Source organism: Hyperolius riggenbachi, chromosome 3 (assembly GCF_040937935.1).
Source record: "Hyperolius riggenbachi isolate aHypRig1 chromosome 3, aHypRig1.pri, whole genome shotgun sequence".
In the NCBI taxonomy this organism is placed as follows: domain Eukaryota; kingdom Metazoa; phylum Chordata; class Amphibia; order Anura; family Hyperoliidae; genus Hyperolius; species Hyperolius riggenbachi.
Window position 1 is genome coordinate 77385547 of NC_090648.1, and position 16993 is coordinate 77402539.

General features: G+C 53.3%; 48 non-coding genes across 48 annotated transcripts; 23 read left to right on the top strand and 25 right to left on the bottom strand.

Moving 5' to 3' along the window:
- Position 1: 1 nt before the first annotated feature.
- On the bottom strand, positions 2–74 carry TRNAM-CAU (transfer RNA methionine (anticodon CAU)). Its single transcript has one exon. It is a non-coding gene; the product is annotated as a tRNA-Met (tRNA).
- Positions 75–208: 134 nt separating this feature from the next.
- On the top strand, positions 209–280 carry TRNAE-UUC (transfer RNA glutamic acid (anticodon UUC)). The gene has a single exon. It is a non-coding gene; the product is annotated as a tRNA-Glu (tRNA).
- Positions 281–675: 395 nt separating this feature from the next.
- Positions 676–748, bottom strand: TRNAM-CAU (transfer RNA methionine (anticodon CAU)). The gene has a single exon. It is a non-coding gene; the product is annotated as a tRNA-Met (tRNA).
- Positions 749–882: 134 nt separating this feature from the next.
- Positions 883–954, top strand: TRNAE-UUC (transfer RNA glutamic acid (anticodon UUC)). Its single transcript has one exon. It is a non-coding gene; the product is annotated as a tRNA-Glu (tRNA).
- Positions 955–1349: 395 nt separating this feature from the next.
- On the bottom strand, positions 1350–1422 carry TRNAM-CAU (transfer RNA methionine (anticodon CAU)). The gene has a single exon. It is a non-coding gene; the product is annotated as a tRNA-Met (tRNA).
- Positions 1423–1555: 133 nt separating this feature from the next.
- On the top strand, positions 1556–1627 carry TRNAE-UUC (transfer RNA glutamic acid (anticodon UUC)). Its single transcript has one exon. It is a non-coding gene; the product is annotated as a tRNA-Glu (tRNA).
- A 395-nt stretch (positions 1628–2022) lies between these two features.
- Positions 2023–2095, bottom strand: TRNAM-CAU (transfer RNA methionine (anticodon CAU)). Its single transcript has one exon. It is a non-coding gene; the product is annotated as a tRNA-Met (tRNA).
- Positions 2096–2229: 134 nt separating this feature from the next.
- TRNAE-UUC (transfer RNA glutamic acid (anticodon UUC)) lies at positions 2230–2301 on the top strand. The gene has a single exon. It is a non-coding gene; the product is annotated as a tRNA-Glu (tRNA).
- A 395-nt stretch (positions 2302–2696) lies between these two features.
- On the bottom strand, positions 2697–2769 carry TRNAM-CAU (transfer RNA methionine (anticodon CAU)). Its single transcript has one exon. It is a non-coding gene; the product is annotated as a tRNA-Met (tRNA).
- A 134-nt stretch (positions 2770–2903) lies between these two features.
- Positions 2904–2975, top strand: TRNAE-UUC (transfer RNA glutamic acid (anticodon UUC)). Its single transcript has one exon. It is a non-coding gene; the product is annotated as a tRNA-Glu (tRNA).
- A 395-nt stretch (positions 2976–3370) lies between these two features.
- TRNAM-CAU (transfer RNA methionine (anticodon CAU)) lies at positions 3371–3443 on the bottom strand. Its single transcript has one exon. It is a non-coding gene; the product is annotated as a tRNA-Met (tRNA).
- A 134-nt stretch (positions 3444–3577) lies between these two features.
- Positions 3578–3649, top strand: TRNAE-UUC (transfer RNA glutamic acid (anticodon UUC)). The gene has a single exon. It is a non-coding gene; the product is annotated as a tRNA-Glu (tRNA).
- A 395-nt stretch (positions 3650–4044) lies between these two features.
- Positions 4045–4117, bottom strand: TRNAM-CAU (transfer RNA methionine (anticodon CAU)). The gene has a single exon. It is a non-coding gene; the product is annotated as a tRNA-Met (tRNA).
- Positions 4118–4250: 133 nt separating this feature from the next.
- Positions 4251–4322, top strand: TRNAE-UUC (transfer RNA glutamic acid (anticodon UUC)). The gene has a single exon. It is a non-coding gene; the product is annotated as a tRNA-Glu (tRNA).
- Positions 4323–4717: 395 nt separating this feature from the next.
- Positions 4718–4790, bottom strand: TRNAM-CAU (transfer RNA methionine (anticodon CAU)). Its single transcript has one exon. It is a non-coding gene; the product is annotated as a tRNA-Met (tRNA).
- Positions 4791–4923: 133 nt separating this feature from the next.
- TRNAE-UUC (transfer RNA glutamic acid (anticodon UUC)) lies at positions 4924–4995 on the top strand. The gene has a single exon. It is a non-coding gene; the product is annotated as a tRNA-Glu (tRNA).
- Positions 4996–5390: 395 nt separating this feature from the next.
- Positions 5391–5463, bottom strand: TRNAM-CAU (transfer RNA methionine (anticodon CAU)). Its single transcript has one exon. It is a non-coding gene; the product is annotated as a tRNA-Met (tRNA).
- A 133-nt stretch (positions 5464–5596) lies between these two features.
- TRNAE-UUC (transfer RNA glutamic acid (anticodon UUC)) lies at positions 5597–5668 on the top strand. The gene has a single exon. It is a non-coding gene; the product is annotated as a tRNA-Glu (tRNA).
- Positions 5669–6063: 395 nt separating this feature from the next.
- TRNAM-CAU (transfer RNA methionine (anticodon CAU)) lies at positions 6064–6136 on the bottom strand. Its single transcript has one exon. It is a non-coding gene; the product is annotated as a tRNA-Met (tRNA).
- Positions 6137–6269: 133 nt separating this feature from the next.
- On the top strand, positions 6270–6341 carry TRNAE-UUC (transfer RNA glutamic acid (anticodon UUC)). The gene has a single exon. It is a non-coding gene; the product is annotated as a tRNA-Glu (tRNA).
- Positions 6342–6736: 395 nt separating this feature from the next.
- On the bottom strand, positions 6737–6809 carry TRNAM-CAU (transfer RNA methionine (anticodon CAU)). The gene has a single exon. It is a non-coding gene; the product is annotated as a tRNA-Met (tRNA).
- A 133-nt stretch (positions 6810–6942) lies between these two features.
- Positions 6943–7014, top strand: TRNAE-UUC (transfer RNA glutamic acid (anticodon UUC)). Its single transcript has one exon. It is a non-coding gene; the product is annotated as a tRNA-Glu (tRNA).
- Positions 7015–7409: 395 nt separating this feature from the next.
- TRNAM-CAU (transfer RNA methionine (anticodon CAU)) lies at positions 7410–7482 on the bottom strand. The gene has a single exon. It is a non-coding gene; the product is annotated as a tRNA-Met (tRNA).
- Positions 7483–7615: 133 nt separating this feature from the next.
- Positions 7616–7687, top strand: TRNAE-UUC (transfer RNA glutamic acid (anticodon UUC)). Its single transcript has one exon. It is a non-coding gene; the product is annotated as a tRNA-Glu (tRNA).
- A 395-nt stretch (positions 7688–8082) lies between these two features.
- On the bottom strand, positions 8083–8155 carry TRNAM-CAU (transfer RNA methionine (anticodon CAU)). The gene has a single exon. It is a non-coding gene; the product is annotated as a tRNA-Met (tRNA).
- A 133-nt stretch (positions 8156–8288) lies between these two features.
- On the top strand, positions 8289–8360 carry TRNAE-UUC (transfer RNA glutamic acid (anticodon UUC)). The gene has a single exon. It is a non-coding gene; the product is annotated as a tRNA-Glu (tRNA).
- A 395-nt stretch (positions 8361–8755) lies between these two features.
- On the bottom strand, positions 8756–8828 carry TRNAM-CAU (transfer RNA methionine (anticodon CAU)). The gene has a single exon. It is a non-coding gene; the product is annotated as a tRNA-Met (tRNA).
- A 600-nt stretch (positions 8829–9428) lies between these two features.
- TRNAM-CAU (transfer RNA methionine (anticodon CAU)) lies at positions 9429–9501 on the bottom strand. Its single transcript has one exon. It is a non-coding gene; the product is annotated as a tRNA-Met (tRNA).
- Positions 9502–9634: 133 nt separating this feature from the next.
- Positions 9635–9706, top strand: TRNAE-UUC (transfer RNA glutamic acid (anticodon UUC)). The gene has a single exon. It is a non-coding gene; the product is annotated as a tRNA-Glu (tRNA).
- A 395-nt stretch (positions 9707–10101) lies between these two features.
- TRNAM-CAU (transfer RNA methionine (anticodon CAU)) lies at positions 10102–10174 on the bottom strand. The gene has a single exon. It is a non-coding gene; the product is annotated as a tRNA-Met (tRNA).
- Positions 10175–10307: 133 nt separating this feature from the next.
- On the top strand, positions 10308–10379 carry TRNAE-UUC (transfer RNA glutamic acid (anticodon UUC)). The gene has a single exon. It is a non-coding gene; the product is annotated as a tRNA-Glu (tRNA).
- A 1050-nt stretch (positions 10380–11429) lies between these two features.
- Positions 11430–11502, bottom strand: TRNAM-CAU (transfer RNA methionine (anticodon CAU)). Its single transcript has one exon. It is a non-coding gene; the product is annotated as a tRNA-Met (tRNA).
- A 134-nt stretch (positions 11503–11636) lies between these two features.
- On the top strand, positions 11637–11708 carry TRNAE-UUC (transfer RNA glutamic acid (anticodon UUC)). The gene has a single exon. It is a non-coding gene; the product is annotated as a tRNA-Glu (tRNA).
- Positions 11709–12103: 395 nt separating this feature from the next.
- On the bottom strand, positions 12104–12176 carry TRNAM-CAU (transfer RNA methionine (anticodon CAU)). The gene has a single exon. It is a non-coding gene; the product is annotated as a tRNA-Met (tRNA).
- Positions 12177–12309: 133 nt separating this feature from the next.
- Positions 12310–12381, top strand: TRNAE-UUC (transfer RNA glutamic acid (anticodon UUC)). Its single transcript has one exon. It is a non-coding gene; the product is annotated as a tRNA-Glu (tRNA).
- A 395-nt stretch (positions 12382–12776) lies between these two features.
- Positions 12777–12849, bottom strand: TRNAT-CGU (transfer RNA threonine (anticodon CGU)). Its single transcript has one exon. It is a non-coding gene; the product is annotated as a tRNA-Thr (tRNA).
- A 134-nt stretch (positions 12850–12983) lies between these two features.
- On the top strand, positions 12984–13055 carry TRNAE-UUC (transfer RNA glutamic acid (anticodon UUC)). The gene has a single exon. It is a non-coding gene; the product is annotated as a tRNA-Glu (tRNA).
- Positions 13056–13450: 395 nt separating this feature from the next.
- TRNAM-CAU (transfer RNA methionine (anticodon CAU)) lies at positions 13451–13523 on the bottom strand. The gene has a single exon. It is a non-coding gene; the product is annotated as a tRNA-Met (tRNA).
- A 134-nt stretch (positions 13524–13657) lies between these two features.
- On the top strand, positions 13658–13729 carry TRNAE-UUC (transfer RNA glutamic acid (anticodon UUC)). The gene has a single exon. It is a non-coding gene; the product is annotated as a tRNA-Glu (tRNA).
- A 395-nt stretch (positions 13730–14124) lies between these two features.
- On the bottom strand, positions 14125–14197 carry TRNAM-CAU (transfer RNA methionine (anticodon CAU)). The gene has a single exon. It is a non-coding gene; the product is annotated as a tRNA-Met (tRNA).
- A 134-nt stretch (positions 14198–14331) lies between these two features.
- TRNAE-UUC (transfer RNA glutamic acid (anticodon UUC)) lies at positions 14332–14403 on the top strand. The gene has a single exon. It is a non-coding gene; the product is annotated as a tRNA-Glu (tRNA).
- A 395-nt stretch (positions 14404–14798) lies between these two features.
- On the bottom strand, positions 14799–14871 carry TRNAM-CAU (transfer RNA methionine (anticodon CAU)). The gene has a single exon. It is a non-coding gene; the product is annotated as a tRNA-Met (tRNA).
- Positions 14872–15004: 133 nt separating this feature from the next.
- TRNAE-UUC (transfer RNA glutamic acid (anticodon UUC)) lies at positions 15005–15076 on the top strand. Its single transcript has one exon. It is a non-coding gene; the product is annotated as a tRNA-Glu (tRNA).
- Positions 15077–15471: 395 nt separating this feature from the next.
- TRNAM-CAU (transfer RNA methionine (anticodon CAU)) lies at positions 15472–15544 on the bottom strand. The gene has a single exon. It is a non-coding gene; the product is annotated as a tRNA-Met (tRNA).
- A 134-nt stretch (positions 15545–15678) lies between these two features.
- On the top strand, positions 15679–15750 carry TRNAE-UUC (transfer RNA glutamic acid (anticodon UUC)). The gene has a single exon. It is a non-coding gene; the product is annotated as a tRNA-Glu (tRNA).
- Positions 15751–16145: 395 nt separating this feature from the next.
- TRNAM-CAU (transfer RNA methionine (anticodon CAU)) lies at positions 16146–16218 on the bottom strand. Its single transcript has one exon. It is a non-coding gene; the product is annotated as a tRNA-Met (tRNA).
- A 134-nt stretch (positions 16219–16352) lies between these two features.
- TRNAE-UUC (transfer RNA glutamic acid (anticodon UUC)) lies at positions 16353–16424 on the top strand. The gene has a single exon. It is a non-coding gene; the product is annotated as a tRNA-Glu (tRNA).
- Positions 16425–16819: 395 nt separating this feature from the next.
- Positions 16820–16892, bottom strand: TRNAM-CAU (transfer RNA methionine (anticodon CAU)). The gene has a single exon. It is a non-coding gene; the product is annotated as a tRNA-Met (tRNA).
- Between the last annotated feature and the right edge of the window lie 101 nt (positions 16893–16993).

Consider the following 16993-nt stretch of genomic DNA (forward strand, 5'->3'; position numbering starts at 1 on the left):
GTGCCCCGTGTGAGGATTGAACTCACGACCTTCAGATTATGAGACTGACACGCTACCTACTGCGCTAACGAGGCAGTGCTTTTGCCACTGTGCCGCACACGCGCCAGGTAAGTTGGCTCATGGTTTGCTGTCTAGACAGAGCTGATGCCCCCCCTCTGGCTCTCGAGCTCCTTTTTCCCCCAGATGCATTCAGCTCTTACCGAACGCCTCCCATATGGTCAAGCGGTCAGGATTCCTGGTTTTCACCCAGGCGGCCCGGGTTCGACTCCCGGTACGGGAACGTCCTGCCTTTTGGCTAAGGTGCGCTCATCAGAATCAAGCTTCCCAGGTGAGCGTACCGGAGCCCAACAAAAGCCTTCTCCTTGGGGGCCTATTAGTGCAGGGGAAGAACGGCTGTTGGCCAGAAAAAGGTCCTCCCTCTGTAATACTGGCTGTTTTCTCTTCGCCCCATCTACAAAAGTTCTCGGCGGGTGACAAGAAAGGCAATGTCCAAAGTCAGATTTTCAGTTGCTCCAAGCCCCTTTTGCAACTCTGCTGCTGATAGCGCTGATGTCCAGACTCTACTCTCAGTGGTATCTCAGTGGGTGGGAAAGTGATCAAAAGTCTCCGCGATAGGCTTGTACGCTTATAGGGTGGACTTGCCCTAACCAAAAGGCTGTCCAAGCATGAGGACAGTGCCCCGTGTGAGGATTGAACTCACGACCTTCAGATTATGAGACTGACACGCTACCTACTGCGCTAACGAGGCAGTGCTTTTGCCACTGTGCCGCACACGCGCCAAGTAAGTTGGCTCATGGTTTGCTGTCTAGACAGAGCTGATGCCCCCCCTCTGGCTCTCGAGCTCCTTTTTCCCCCAGATGCATTCAGCTCTTACCGAACGCCTCCCATATGGTCTAGCGGTCAGGATTCCTGGTTTTCACCCAGGCGGCCCGGGTTCGACTCCTGGTACGGGAACGTCCTGCCTTTTGGCTAAGGTGCGCTCATCAGAATCAAGCTTCCCAGGTGAGCGTACCGGAGCCCAACAAAAGCCTTCTCCTTGGGGGCCTATTAGTGCAGGGGAAGAACGGCTGTTGGCCAGAAAAAGGTCCTCCCTCTGTAATACTGTCTGTTTTCTCTTCGCCCCATCTACAAAAGTTCTCGGTGGGTGACAAGAAAGGCAATGTCCAAAGTCAGATTTTCAGTTGCTCCAAGCCCCTTTTGCAACTCTGCTGCTGATAGCGCTGATGTCCAGACTCTACTCTCAGTGGTATCTCAGTGGGTGGGAAAGTGATCAAAAGTCTCCGCGATAGGCTTGTACGCTTATAGGGTGGACTTGCCCTAACCAAAAGGCTGTCCAAGCATGAGGACAGTGCCCCGTGTGAGGATTGAACTCACGACCTTCAGATTATGAGACTGACGCGCTACCTACTGCGCTAACGAGGCAGTGCTTTTGCCACTGTGCCGCACACGTGCCAGGTAAGTTGGCTCATGGTTTGCTGTCTAGACAGAGCTGATGCCCCCCTCTGGCTCTCGAGCTCCTTTTTCCCCCAGATGCATTCAGCTCTTACCGAACGCCTCCCATATGGTCTAGCGGTCAGGATTCCTGGTTTTCACCCAGGCGGCCCGGGTTCGACTCCCGGTATGGGAACGTCCTGCCTTTTGGCTAAGGTGCGCTCATCAGAATCAAGCTTCCCAGGTGAGCGTACCGGAGCCCAACAAAAGCCTTCTCCTTGGGGGCCTATTAGTGCAGGGGAAGAACGGCTGTTGGCCAGAAAAAGGTCCTCCCTCTGTAATACTGGCTGTTTTCTCTTCGCCCCATCTACAAAAGTTCTCGGCGGGTGACAAGAAAGGCAATGTCCAAAGTCAGATTTTCAGTTGCTCCAAGCCCCTTTTGCAACTCTGCTGCTGATAGCGCTGATGTCCAGACTCTACTCTCAGTGGTATCTCAGTGGGTGGGAAAGTGATCAAAAGTCTCCGCGATAGGCTTGTACGCTTATAGGGTGGACTTGCCCTAACCAAAAGGCTGTCCAAGCATGAGGACAGTGCCCCGTGTGAGGATTGAACTCACGACCTTCAGATTATGAGACTGACACGCTACCTACTGCGCTAACGAGGCAGTGCTTTTGCCACTGTGCCGCACACGCGCCAGGTAAGTTGGCTCATGGTTTGCTGTCTAGACAGAGCTGATGCCCCCCCTCTGGCTCTCGAGCTCCTTTTTCCCCCAGATGCATTCAGCTCTTACCGAACGCCTCCCATATGGTCAAGCGGTCAGGATTCCTGGTTTTCACCCAGGCGGCCCGGGTTCGACTCCCGGTACGGGAACGTCCTGCCTTTTGGCTAAGGTGCGCTCATCAGAATCAAGCTTCCCAGGTGAGCGTACCGGAGCCCAACAAAAGCCTTCTCCTTGGGGGCCTATTAGTGCAGGGGAAGAACGGCTGTTGGCCAGAAAAAGGTCCTCCCTCTGTAATACTGGCTGTTTTCTCTTCGCCCCATCTACAAAAGTTCTCGGCGGGTGACAAGAAAGGCAATGTCCAAAGTCAGATTTTCAGTTGCTCCAAGCCCCTTTTGCAACTCTGCTGCTGATAGCGCTGATGTCCAGACTCTACTCTCAGTGGTATCTCAGTGGGTGGGAAAGTGATCAAAAGTCTCCGCGATAGGCTTGTACGCTTATAGGGTGGACTTGCCCTAACCAAAAGGCTGTCCAAGCATGAGGACAGTGCCCCGTGTGAGGATTGAACTCACGACCTTCAGATTATGAGACTGACACGCTACCTACTGCGCTAACGAGGCAGTGCTTTTGCCACTGTGCCGCACACGCGCCAGGTAAGTTGGCTCATGGTTTGCTGTCTAGACAGAGCTGATGCCCCCCCTCTGGCTCTCGAGCTCCTTTTTCCCCCAGATGCATTCAGCTCTTACCGAACGCCTCCCATATGGTCAAGCGGTCAGGATTCCTGGTTTTCACCCAGGCGGCCCGGGTTCGACTCCCGGTACGGGAACGTCCTGCCTTTTGGCTAAGGTGCGCTCATCAGAATCAAGCTTCCCAGGTGAGCGTACCGGAGCCCAACAAAAGCCTTCTCCTTGGGGGCCTATTAGTGCAGGGGAAGAACGGCTGTTGGCCAGAAAAAGGTCCTCCCTCTGTAATACTGGCTGTTTTCTCTTCGCCCCATCTACAAAAGTTCTCGGCGGGTGACAAGAAAGGCAATGTCCAAAGTCAGATTTTCAGTTGCTCCAAGCCCCTTTTGCAACTCTGCTGCTGATAGCGCTGATGTCCAGACTCTACTCTCAGTGGTATCTCAGTGGGTGGGAAAGTGATCAAAAGTCTCCGCGATAGGCTTGTACGCTTATAGGGTGGACTTGCCCTAACCAAAAGGCTGTCCAAGCATGAGGACAGTGCCCCGTGTGAGGATTGAACTCACGACCTTCAGATTATGAGACTGACACGCTACCTACTGCGCTAACGAGGCAGTGCTTTTGCCACTGTGCCGCACACGCGCCAAGTAAGTTGGCTCATGGTTTGCTGTCTAGACAGAGCTGATGCCCCCCCTCTGGCTCTCGAGCTCCTTTTTCCCCCAGATGCATTCAGCTCTTACCGAACGCCTCCCATATGGTCTAGCGGTCAGGATTCCTGGTTTTCACCCAGGCGGCCCGGGTTCGACTCCCGGTATGGGAACGTCCTGCCTTTTGGCTAAGGTGCGCTCATCAGAATCAAGCTTCCCAGGTGAGCATACCGGAGCCCAACAAAAGCCTTCTCCTTGGGGGCCTATTAGTGCAGGGGAAGAACGGCTGTTGGCCAGAAAAAGGTCCTCCCTCTGTAATACTGGCTGTTTTCTCTTCGCCCCAGCTACAAAAGTTCTCGGCGGGTGACAAGAAAGGCAATGTCCAAAGTCAGATTTTCAGTTGCTCCAAGCCCCTTTTGCAACTCTGCTGCTGATAGCGCTGATGTCCAGACTCTACTCTCAGTGGTATCTCAGTGGGTGGGAAAGTGATCAAAAGTCTCCGCGATAGGCTTGTACGCTTATAGGGTGGACTTGCCCTAACCAAAAGGCTGTCCAAGCATGAGGACAGTGCCCCGTGTGAGGATTGAACTCACGACCTTCAGATTATGAGACTGACGCGCTACCTACTGCGCTAACAAGGCAGTGCTTTTGCCACTGTGCCGCACACGCGCCAGGTAAGTTGGCTCATGGTTTGCTGTCTAGACAGAGCTGATGCCCCCCTCTGGCTCTCGAGCTCCTTTTTCCCCCAGATGCATTCAGCTCTTACCGAACGCCTCCCATATGGTCTAGCGGTCAGGATTCCTGGTTTTCACCCAGGCGGCCCGGGTTCGACTCCCGGTACGGGAACGTCCTGCCTTTTGGCTAAGGTGCGCTCATCAGAATCAAGCTTCCCAGGTGAGCGTACCGGAGCCCAACAAAAGCCTTCTCCTTGGGGGCCTATTAGTGCAGGGGAAGAACGGCTGTTGGCCAGAAAAAGGTCCTCCCTCTGTAATACTGGCTGTTTTCTCTTCGCCCCATCTACAAAAGTTCTCGGCGGGTGACAAGAAAGGCAATGTCCAAAGTCAGATTTTCAGTTGCTCCAAGCCCCTTTTGCAACTCTGCTGCTGATAGCGCTGATGTCCAGACTCTACTCTCAGTGGTATCTCAGTGGGTGGGAAAGTGATCAAAAGTCTCCGCGATAGGCTTGTACGCTTATAGGGTGGACTTGCCCTAACCAAAAGGCTGTCCAAGCATGAGGACAGTGCCCCGTGTGAGGATTGAACTCACGACCTTCAGATTATGAGACTGACGCGCTACCTACTGCGCTAACAAGGCAGTGCTTTTGCCACTGTGCCGCACACGCGCCAGGTAAGTTGGCTCATGGTTTGCTGTCTAGACAGAGCTGATGCCCCCCTCTGGCTCTCGAGCTCCTTTTTCCCCCAGATGCATTCAGCTCTTACCGAACGCCTCCCATATGGTCTAGCGGTCAGGATTCCTGGTTTTCACCCAGGCGGCCCGGGTTCGACTCCCGGTACGGGAACGTCCTGCCTTTTGGCTAAGGTGCGCTCATCAGAATCAAGCTTCCCAGGTGAGCGTACCGGAGCCCAACAAAAGCCTTCTCCTTGGGGGCCTATTAGTGCAGGGGAAGAACGGCTGTTGGCCAGAAAAAGGTCCTCCCTCTGTAATACTGGCTGTTTTCTCTTCGCCCCATCTACAAAAGTTCTCGGCGGGTGACAAGAAAGGCAATGTCCAAAGTCAGATTTTCAGTTGCTCCAAGCCCCTTTTGCAACTCTGCTGCTGATAGCGCTGATGTCCAGACTCTACTCTCAGTGGTATCTCAGTGGGTGGGAAAGTGATCAAAAGTCTCCGCGATAGGCTTGTACGCTTATAGGGTGGACTTGCCCTAACCAAAAGGCTGTCCAAGCATGAGGACAGTGCCCCGTGTGAGGATTGAACTCACGACCTTCAGATTATGAGACTGACACGCTACCTACTGCGCTAACGAGGCAGTGCTTTTGCCACTGTGCCGCACACGCGCCAGGTAAGTTGGCTCATGGTTTGCTGTCTAGACAGAGCTGATGCCCCCCTCTGGCTCTCAAGCTCCTTTTTCCCCCAGATGCATTCAGCTCTTACCGAACGCCTCCCATATGGTCTAGCGGTCAGGATTCCTGGTTTTCACCCAGGCGGCCCGGGTTCGACTCCTGGTACGGGAACGTCCTGCCTTTTGGCTAAGGTGCGCTCATCAGAATCAAGCTTCCCAGGTGAGCGTACCGGAGCCCAACAAAAGCCTTCTCCTTGGGGGCCTATTAGTGCAGGGGAAGAACGGCTGTTGGCCAGAAAAAGGTCCTCCCTCTGTAATACTGTCTGTTTTCTCTTCGCCCCATCTACAAAAGTTCTCGGTGGGTGACAAGAAAGGCAATGTCCAAAGTCAGATTTTCAGTTGCTCCAAGCCCCTTTTGCAACTCTGCTGCTGATAGCGCTGATGTCCAGACTCTACTCTCAGTGGTATCTCAGTGGGTGGGAAAGTGATCAAAAGTCTCCGCGATAGGCTTGTACGCTTATAGGGTGGACTTGCCCTAACCAAAAGGCTGTCCAAGCATGAGGACAGTGCCCCGTGTGAGGATTGAACTCACGACCTTCAGATTATGAGACTGACACGCTACCTACTGCGCTAACGAGGCAGTGCTTTTGCCACTGTGCCGCACACGTGCCAGGTAAGTTGGCTCATGGTTTGCTGTCTAGACAGAGCTGATGCCCCCCTCTGGCTCTCGAGCTCCTTTTTCCCCCAGATGCATTCAGCTCTTACCGAACGCCTCCCATATGGTCTAGCGGTCAGGATTCCTGGTTTTCACCCAGGCGGCCCGGGTTCGACTCCCGGTATGGGAACGTCCTGCCTTTTGGCTAAGGTGCGCTCATCAGAATCAAGCTTCCCAGGTGAGCGTACCGGAGCCCAACAAAAGCCTTCTCCTTGGGGGCCTATTAGTGCAGGGGAAGAACGGCTGTTGGCCAGAAAAAGGTCCTCCCTCTGTAATACTGGCTGTTTTCTCTTCGCCCCATCTACAAAAGTTCTCGGCGGGTGACAAGAAAGGCAATGTCCAAAGTCAGATTTTCAGTTGCTCCAAGCCCCTTTTGCAACTCTGCTGCTGATAGCGCTGATGTCCAGACTCTACTCTCAGTGGTATCTCAGTGGGTGGGAAAGTGATCAAAAGTCTCCGCGATAGGCTTGTACGCTTATAGGGTGGACTTGCCCTAACCAAAAGGCTGTCCAAGCATGAGGACAGTGCCCCGTGTGAGGATTGAACTCACGACCTTCAGATTATGAGACTGACGCGCTACCTACTGCGCTAACGAGGCAGTGCTTTTGCCACTGTGCCGCACACGCGCCAGGTAAGTTGGCTCATGGTTTGCTGTCTAGACAGAGCTGATGCCCCCCTCTGGCTCTCGAGCTCCTTTTTCCCCCAGATGCATTCAGCTCTTACCGAACGCCTCCCATATGGTCTAGCGGTCAGGATTCCTGGTTTTCACCCAGGCGGCCCGGGTTCGACTCCCGGTACGGGAACGTCCTGCCTTTTGGCTAAGGTGCGCTCATCAGAATCAAGCTTCCCAGGTGAGCGTACCGGAGCCCAACAAAAGCCTTCTCCTTGGGGGCCTATTAGTGCAGGGGAAGAACGGCTGTTGGCCAGAAAAAGGTCCTCCCTCTGTAATACTGGCTGTTTTCTCTTCGCCCCATCTACAAAAGTTCTCGGCGGGTGACAAGAAAGGCAATGTCCAAAGTCAGATTTTCAGTTGCTCCAAGCCCCTTTTGCAACTCTGCTGCTGATAGCGCTGATGTCCAGACTCTACTCTCAGTGGTATCTCAGTGGGTGGGAAAGTGATCAAAAGTCTCCGCGATAGGCTTGTACGCTTATAGGGTGGACTTGCCCTAACCAAAAGGCTGTCCAAGCATGAGGACAGTGCCCCGTGTGAGGATTGAACTCACGACCTTCAGATTATGAGACTGACGCGCTACCTACTGCGCTAACGAGGCAGTGCTTTTGCCACTGTGCCGCACATGCGCCAGATAAGTTGGCTCATGGTTTGCTGTCTAGACAGAGCTGATGCCCCCCTCTGGCTCTCGAGCTCCTTTTTCCCCCAGATGCATTCAGCTCTTACCGAACGCCTCCCATATGGTCTAGCGGTCAGGATTCCTGGTTTTCACCCAGGCGGCCCGGGTTCGACTCCCGGTATGGGAATGTCCTGCCTTTTGGCTAAGGTGCGCTCATCAGAATCAAGCTTCCCAGGTGAGCGTACCGGAGCCCAACAAAAGCCTTCTCCTTGGGGGCCTATTAGTGCAGGGGAAGAACGGCTGTTGGCCAGAAAAAGGTCCTCTCTCTGTAATACTGGCTGTTTTCTCTTCGCCCCATCTACAAAAGTTCTCGGCGGGTGACAAGAAAGGCAATGTCCAAAGTCAGATTTTCAGTTGCTCCAAGCCCCTTTTGCAACTCTGCTGCTGATAGCGCTGATATCCAGACTCTACTCTCAGTGGTATCTCAGTGGGTGGGAAAGTGATCAAAAGTCTCCGCGATAGGCTTGTACGCTTATAGGGTGGACTTGCCCTAACCAAAAGGCTGTCCAAGCATGAGGACAGTGCCCCGTGTGAGGATTGAACTCACGACCTTCAGATTATGAGACTGACACGCTACCTACTGCGCTAACGAGGCAGTGCTTTTGCCACTGTGCCGCACACGCGCCAGGTAAGTTGGCTCATGGTTTGCTGTCTAGACAGAGCTGATGCCCCCCTCTGGCTCTCGAGCTCCTTTTTCCCCCAGATGCATTCAGCTCTTACCGAACGCCTCCCATATGGTCAAGCGGTCAGGATTCCTGGTTTTCACCCAGGCGGCCCGGGTTCGACTCCCGGTATGGGAACGTCCTGCCTTTTGGCTAAGGTGCGCTCATCAGAATCAAGCTTCCCAGGTGAGCGTACCGGAGCCCAACAAAAGCCTTCTCCTTGGGGGCCTATTAGTGCAGGGGAAGAACGGCTGTTGGCCAGAAAAAGGTCCTCCCTCTGTAATACTGGCTGTTTTCTCTTCGCCCCATCTACAAAAGTTCTCGGCGGGTGACAAGAAAGGCAATGTCCAAAGTCAGATTTTCAGTTGCTCCAAGCCCCTTTTGCAACTCTGCTGCTGATAGCGCTGATGTCCAGACTCTACTCTCAGTGGTATCTCAGTGGGTGGGAAAGTGATCAAAAGTCTCCGCGATAGGCTTGTAGGCTTATAGGGTGGACTTGCCCTAACCAAAAGGCTGTCCAAGCATGAGGACAGTGCCCCGTGTGAGGATTGAACTCACAACCTTCAGATTATGAGACTGACGCGCTACCTACTGCGCTAACAAGGCAGTGCTTTTGCCACTGTGCCGCACACGCGCCAGGTAAGTTGGCTCATGGTTTGCTGTCTAGACAGAGCTGATGCCCCCCTCTGGCTCTCGAGCTCCTTTTTCCCCCAGATGCATTCAGCTCTTACCGAACGCCTCCCATATGGTCAAGCGGTCAGGATTCCTGGTTTTCACCCAGGCGGCCCGGGTTCGACTCCCAGTATGGGAACGTCCTGCCTTTTGGCTAAGGTGCGCTCATCAGAATCAAGCTTCCCAGGTGAGCGTACCGGAGCCCAACAAAAGCCTTCTCCTTGGGGGCCTATTAGTGCAGGGGAAGAACGGCTGTTGGCCAGAAAAAGGTCCTCCCTCTGTAATACTGGCTGTTTTCTCTTCGCCCCATCTACAAAAGTTCTCGGCGGGTGACAAGAAAGGCAATGTCCAAAGTCAGATTTTCAGTTGCTCCAAGCCCCTTTTGCAACTCTGCTGCTGATAGCGCTGATGTCCAGACTCTACTCTCAGTGGTATCTCAGTGGGTGGGAAAGTGATAAAAAGTCTCCGCGATAGGCTTGTACGCTTATAGGGTGGACTTGCCCTAACCAAAAGGCTGTCCAAGCATGAGGACAGTGCCCCGTGTGAGGATTGAACTCACGACCTTCAGATTATGAGACTGACGCGCTACTTACTGCGCTAACGAGGCAGTGCTTTTGCCACTGTGCCGCACACGCGCCAGGTAAGTTGGCTCATGGTTTGCTGTCTAGACAGAGCTGATGCCCCCCTCTGGCTCTCGAGCTCCTTTTTCCCCCAGATGCATTCAGCTCTTACCGAATGCCTCCCATATGGTCTAGCGGTCAGGATTCCTGGTTTTCACCCAGGCGGCCCGGGTTCGACTCCCGGTACGGGAACGTCCTGCCTTTTGGCTAAGGTGCGCTCATCAGAATCAAGCTTCCCAGGTGAGCGTACCGGAGCCCAACAAAAGCCTTCTCCTTGGGGGCCTATTAGTGCAGGGGAAGAACGGCTGTTGGCCAGAAAAAGGTCCTCCCTCTGTAATACTGGCTGTTTTCTCTTCGCCCCATCTACAAAAGTTCTCGGCGGGTGACAAGAAAGGCAATGTCCAAAGTCAGATTTTCAGTTGCTCCAAGCCCCTTTTGCAACTCTGCTGCTGATAGCGCTGATGTCCAGACTCTACTCTCAGTGGTATCTCAGTGGGTGGGAAAGTGATCAAAAGTCTCCGCGATAGGCTTGTACGCGTATAGGGTGGACTTGCCCTAACCAAAAGGCTGTCCAAGCATGAGGACAGTGCCCCGTGTGAGGATTGAACTCACGACCTTCAGATTATGAGACTGACGCGCTACCTACTGCGCTAACGAGGCAGTGCTTTTGCCACTGTGCCGCACACGCGCCAGGTAAGTTGGCTCATGGTTTGCTGTCTAGACAGAGCTGATGCCCGCCTCTGGCTCTCGAGCTCCTTTTTCCCCCAGATGCATTCAGCTCTTACCGAACGCCTCCCATATGGTCTAGCGGTCAGGATTCCTGGTTTTCACCCAGGCGGCCCGGGTTCGACTCCCGGTATGGGAACGTCCTGCCTTTTGGCTAAGGTGCGCTCATCAGAATTAGGGATGCTCATTCGGATTCCACGGAAATGCAATTTCCGAAATTCCGATCGGAAATTGCATTTCCGCATCGGAATGCGGAAATCGTTAATGCAAGTGCGTTAGGCGGATTTCCGCCGGAAATCACGGAAATTCCGCCCGACTTTACCATTGATTTTCTCAAAAACTATGAAGTCTTTTTGAAAACTTTTTTTTGCATCTTGTTCAGGAGATTCTGCTTAATAAACCCTGAAAATTTGGTGTTTCTAGGACTTACGGGGGCTTTGCTATTAACCGCTAAAGTCGGTGGATTTTTACTGTAATGTAAAATGCAGAAAATCCGCATCTGCCTATTTTCTGCATTTACATTACAGTAAAAATACGCCGACTTTAGTGGTTAATAGCAAAGCCCCCGTAAGTCCTAGAAACACCAAATTTTCAGGGTTTATTAAGCAGAATCTCCTGAACAGGATGCAAAAAAAAGTTTTCAAAAAGACCTTATAGTTTTTGAGAAAATTGATGTTAAAGTCGGGCGGAATTTCCGCGATTTCCGGCGGAAATTCCGCATTGGAATGCGGAAATTGGTAGCGGAAAGCGGAATCGGTATTTGGCAATGGCGGAATGCGGATTTACCGCGGAATCGGAAATTGGCATTTCCGACCATCCCTAATCAGAATCAAGCTTCCCAGGTGAGCGTACCGGAGCCCAACAAAAGCCTTCTCCTTGGGGGCCTATTAGTGCAGGGGAAGAACGGCTGTTGGCCAGAAAAAGGTCCTCTCTCTGTAATACTGGCTGTTTTCTCTTCGCCCCATCTACAAAAGTTCTCGGCGGGTGACAAGAAAGGCAATGTCCAAAGTCAGATTTTCAGTTGCTCCAAGCCCCTTTTGCAACTCTGCTGCTGATAGCGCTGATGTCCAGACTCTACTCTCAGTGGTATCTCAGTGGGTGGGAAAGTGATCAAAAGTCTCCGCGATAGGCTTGTACGCTTATAGGGTGGACTTGCCCTAACCAAAAGGCTGTCCAAGCATGAGGACAGTGCCCCGTGTGAGGATTGAACTCACGACCTTCAGATTATGAGACTGACACGCTACCTACTGCGCTAACGAGGCAGTGCTTTTGCCACTGTGCCGCACACGCGCCAGGTAAGTTGGCTCATGGTTTGCTGTCTAGACAGAGCTGATGCCCCCCCTCTGGCTCTCGAGCTCCTTTTTCCCCCAGATGCATTCAGCTCTTACCGAACGCCTCCCATATGGTCAAGCGGTCAGGATTCCTGGTTTTCACCCAGGCGGCCCGGGTTCGACTCCCGGTATGGGAACGTCCTGCCTTTTGGCTAAGGTGCGCTCATCAGAATCAAGCTTCCCAGGTGAGCGTACCGGAGCCCAACAAAAGCCTTCTCCTTGGGGGCCTATTAGTGCAGGGGAAGAACGGCTGTTGGCCAGAAAAAGGTCCTCCCTCTGTAATACTGGCTGTTTTCTCTTCGCCCCATCTACAAAAGTTCTCGGCGGGTGACAAGAAAGGCAATGTCCAAAGTCAGATTTTCAGTTGCTCCAAGCCCCTTTTGCAACTCTTCTGCTGATAGCGCTGATGTCCAGACTCTACTCTCAGTGGTATCTCAGTGGGTGGGAAAGTGATCAAAAGTCTCCGCGATAGGCTTGTACGCTTATAGGGTGGACTTGCCCTAACCAAAAGGCTGTCCAAGCATGAGGACAGTGCCCCGTGTGAGGATTGAACTCACGACCTTCAGATTATGAGACTGACGCGCTACCTACTGCGCTAACGAGGCAGTGCTTTTGCCACTGTGCCGCACACGCGCCAGGTAAGTTGGCTCATGGTTTGCTGTCTAGACAGAGCTGATGCCCCCCTCTGGCTCTCGAGCTCCTTTTTCCCCCAGATGCATTCAGCTCTTACCGAACGCCTCCCATATGGTCTAGCGGTCAGGATTCCTGGTTTTCACCCAGGCGGCTCGGGTTCGACTCCCGGTACGGGAACGTCCTGCCTTTTGGCTAAGGTGCGCTCATCAGAATCAAGCTTCCCAGGTGAGCGTACCGGAGCCCAACAAAAGCCTTCTCCTTGGGGGCCTATTAGTGCAGGGGAAGAACGGCTGTTGGCCAGAAAAAGGTCCTCCCTCTGTAATACTGGCTGTTTTCTCTTCGCCCCATCTACAAAAGTTCTCGGCGGGTGACAAGAAAGGCAATGTCCAAAGTCAGATTTTCAGTTGCTCCAAGCCCCTTTTGCAACTCTGCTGCTGATAGCGCTGATGTCCAGACTCTACTCTCAGTGGTATCTCAGTGGGTGGGAAAGTGATCAAAAGTCTCCGCGATAGGCTTGTACGCTTATAGGGTGGACTTGCCCTAACCAAAAGGCTGTCCAAGCATGAGGACAGTGCCCCGTGTGAGGATTGAACTCACGACCTTCAGATTACGAGACTGACGCGCTACCTACTGCGCTAACGAGGCAGTGCTTTTGCCACTGTGCCGCACACGCGCCAGGTAAGTTGGCTCATGGTTTGCTGTCTAGACAGAGCTGATGCCCCCCCTCTGGCTCTCGAGCTCCTTTTTCCCCCAGATGCATTCAGCTCTTACCGAACGCCTCCCATATGGTCAAGCGGTCAGGATTCCTGGGTTTCACCCAGGCGGCCCGGGTTCGACTCCCGGTATGGGAACGTCCTGCCTTTTGGCTAAGGTGCGCTCATCAGAATCAAGCTTCCCAGGTGAGCGTACCGGAGCCCAACAAAAGCCTTCTCCTTGGGGGCCTATTAGTGCAGGGGAAGAACGGCTGTTGGCCAGAAAAAGGTCCTCCCTCTGTAATACTGGCTGTTTTCTCTTCGCCCCATCTACAAAAGTTCTCGGCGGGTGACAAGAAAGGCAATGTCCAAAGTCAGATTTTCAGTTGCTCCAAGCCCCTTTTGCAACTCTGCTGCTGATAGCGCTGATGTCCAGACTCTACTCTCAGTGGTATCTCAGTGGGTGGGAAAGTGATCAAAAGTCTCCGCGATAGGCTTGTACGCTTATAGGGTGGACTTGCCCTAACCAAAAGGCTGTCCAAGCATGAGGACAGTGCCCCGTGTGAGGATTGAACTCACGACCTTCAGATTATGAGACTGACACGCTACCTACTGCGCTAACGAGGCAGTGCTTTTGCCACTGTGCCGCACACGCGCCAGGTAAGTTGGCTCATGGTTTGCTGTCTAGACAGAGCTGATGCCCCCCCTCTGGCTCTCGAGCTCCTTTTTCCCCCAGATGCATTCAGCTCTTACCGAACGCCTCCCATATGGTCAAGCGGTCAGGATTCCTGGTTTTCACCCAGGCGGCCCGGGTTCGACTCCCGGTATGGGAACGTCCTGCCTTTTGGCTAAGGTGCGCTCATCAGAATCAAGCTTCCCAGGTGAGCGTACCGGAGCCCAACAAAAGCCTTCTCCTTGGGGGCCTATTAGTGCAGGGGAAGAACGGCTGTTGGCCAGAAAAAGGTCCTCCCTCTGTAATACTGGCTGTTTTCTCTTCGCCCCATCTACAAAAGTTCTCGGCGGGTGACAAGAAAGGCAATGTCCAAAGTCAGATTTTCAGTTGCTCCAAGCCCCTTTTGCAACTCTGCTGCTGATAGCGCTGATGTCCAGACTCTACTCTCAGTGGTATCTCAGTGGGTGGGAAAGTGATCAAAAGTCTCCGCGATAGGCTTGTACGCTTATAGGGTGGACTTGCCCTAACCAAAAGGCTGTCCAAGCATGAGGACAGTGCCCCGTGTGAGGATTGAACTCACGACCTTCAGATTATGAGACTGACACGCTACCTACTGCGCTAACGAGGCAGTGCTTTTGCCACTGTGCCGCACACGCGCCAGGTAAGTTGGCTCATGGTTTGCTGTCTAGACAGAGCTGATGCCCCCCCTCTGGCTCTCGAGCTCCTTTTTCCCCCAGATGCATTCAGCTCTTACCGAACGCCTCCCATATGGTCAAGCGGTCAGGATTCCTGGTTTTCACCCAGGCGGCCCGGGTTCGACTCCCGGTATGGGAACGTCCTGCCTTTTGGCTAAGGTGCGCTCATCAGAATCAAGCTTCCCAGGTGAGCGTACCGGAGCCCAACAAAAGCCTTCTCCTTGGGGGCCTATTAGTGCAGGGGAAGAACGGCTGTTGGCCAGAAAAAGGTCCTCCCTCTGTAATACTGGCTGTTTTCTCTTCGCCCCATCTACAAAAGTTCTCGGCGGGTGACAAGAAAGGCAATGTCCAAAGTCAGATTTTCAGTTGCTCCAAGCCCCTTTTGCAACTCTGCTGCTGATAGCGCTGATGTCCAGACTCTACTCTCAGTGGTATCTCAGTGGGTGGGAAAGTGATCAAAAGTCTCCGCGATAGGCTTGTACGCTTATAGGGTGGACTTGCCCTAACCAAAAGGCTGTCCAAGCATGAGGACAGTGCCCCGTGTGAGGATTGAACTCACGACCTTCAGATTATGAGACTGACGCGCTACCTACTGCGCTAACGAGGCAGTGCTTTTGCCACTGTGCCGCACACGCGCCAGGTAAGTTGGCTCATGGTTTGCTGTCTAGACAGAGCTGATGCCCCCCTCTGGCTCTCGAGCTCCTTTTTCCCCCAGATGCATTCAGCTCTTACCGAACGCCTCCCATATGGTCTAGCGGTCAGGATTCCTGGTTTTCACCCAGGCGGCCCGGGTTCGACTCCCGGTACGGGAACGTCCTGCCTTTTGGCTAAGGTGCGCTCATCAGAATCAAGCTTCCCAGGTGAGCGTACCGGAGCCCAACAAAAGCCTTCTCCTTGGGGGCCTATTAGTGCAGGGGAAGAACGGCTGTTGGCCAGAAAAAGGTCCTCCCTCTGTAATACTGGCTGTTTTCTCTTCGCCCCATCTACAAAAGTTCTCGGCGGGTGACAAGAAAGGCAATGTCCAAAGTCAGATTTTCAGTTGCTCCAAGCCCCTTTTGCAACTCTGCTGCTGATAGCGCTGATGTCCAGACTCTACTCTCAGTGGTATCTCAGTGGGTGGGAAAGTGATCAAAAGTCTCCGCGATAGGCTTGTACGCTTATAGGGTGGACTTGCCCTAACCAAAAGGCTGTCCAAGCATGAGGACAGTGCCCCGTGTGAGGATTGAACTCACGACCTTCAGATTATGAGACTGACACGCTACCTACTGCGCTAACGAGGCAGTGCTTTTGCCACTGTGCCGCACACGCGCCAGGTAAGTTGGCTCATGGTTTGCTGTCTAGACAGAGCTGATGCCCCCCCTCTGGCTCTCGAGCTCCTTTTTCCCCCAGATGCATTCAGCTCTTACCGAACGCCTCCCATATGGTCAAGCGGTCAGGATTCCTGGTTTTCACCCAGGCGGCCCGGGTTCGACTCCCGGTATGGGAACGTCCTGCCTTTTGGCTAAGGTGCGCTCATCAGAATCAAGCTTCCCAGGTGAGCGTACCGGAGCCCAACAAAAGCCTTCTCCTTGGGGGCCTATTAGTGCAGGGGAAGAACGGCTGTTGGCCAGAAAAAGGTCCTCCCTCTGTAATACTGGCTGTTTTCTCTTCGCCCCATCTACAAAAGTTCTCGGCGGGTGACAAGAAAGGCAATGTCCAAAGTCAGATTTTCAGTTGCTCCAAGCCCCTTTTGCAACTCTGCTGCTGATAGCGCTGATGTCCAGACTCTACTCTCAGTGGTATCTCAGTGGGTGGGAAAGTGATCAAAAGTCTCCGCGATAGGCTTGTACGCTTATAGGGTGGACTTGCCCTAACCAAAAGGCTGTCCAAGCATGAGGACAGTGCCCCGTGTGAGGATTGAACTCACGACCTTCAGATTATGAGACTGACACGCTACCTACTGCGCTAACGAGGCAGTGCTTTTGCCACTGTGCCGCACACGCGCCAGGTAAGTTGGCTCATGGTTTGCTGTCTAGACAGAGCTGATGCCCCCCCTCTGGCTCTCGAGCTCCTTTTTCCCCCAGATGCATTCAGCTCTTACCGAACGCCTCCCATATGGTCAAGCGGTCAGGATTCCTGGTTTTCACCCAGGCGGCCCGGGTTCGACTCCCGGTATGGGAACGTCCTGCCTTTTGGCTAAGGTGCGCTCATCAGAATCAAGCTTCCCAGGTGAGCGTACCGGAGCCCAACAAAAGCCTTCTCCTTGGGGGCCTATTAGTGCAGGGGAAGAACGGCTGTTGGCCAGAAAAAGGTCCTCCCTCTGTAATACTGGCTGTTTTCTCTTCGCCCCATCTACAAAAGTTCTCGGCGGGTGACAAGAAAGGCAATGTCCAAAGTCAGATTTTCAGTTGCTCCAAGCCCCTTTTGCAACTCTGCTGCTGATAGCGCTGATGTCCAGACTCTACTCTCAGTGGTATCTCAGTGGGTGGGAAAGTGATCAAAAGTCTCCGCGATAGGCTTGTACGCTTATAGGGTGGACTTGCCCTAACCAAAAGGCTGTCCAAGCATGAGGACAGTGCCCCGTGTGAGGATTGAACTCACGACCTTCAGATTATGAGACTGACACGCTACCTACTGCGCTAACGAGGCAGTGCTTTTGCCACTGTGCCGCACACGCGCCAGGTAAGTTGGCTCATGGTTTGCTGTCTAGACAGAGCTGATGCCCCCCTCTGGCTCTCGAGCTCCTTTTT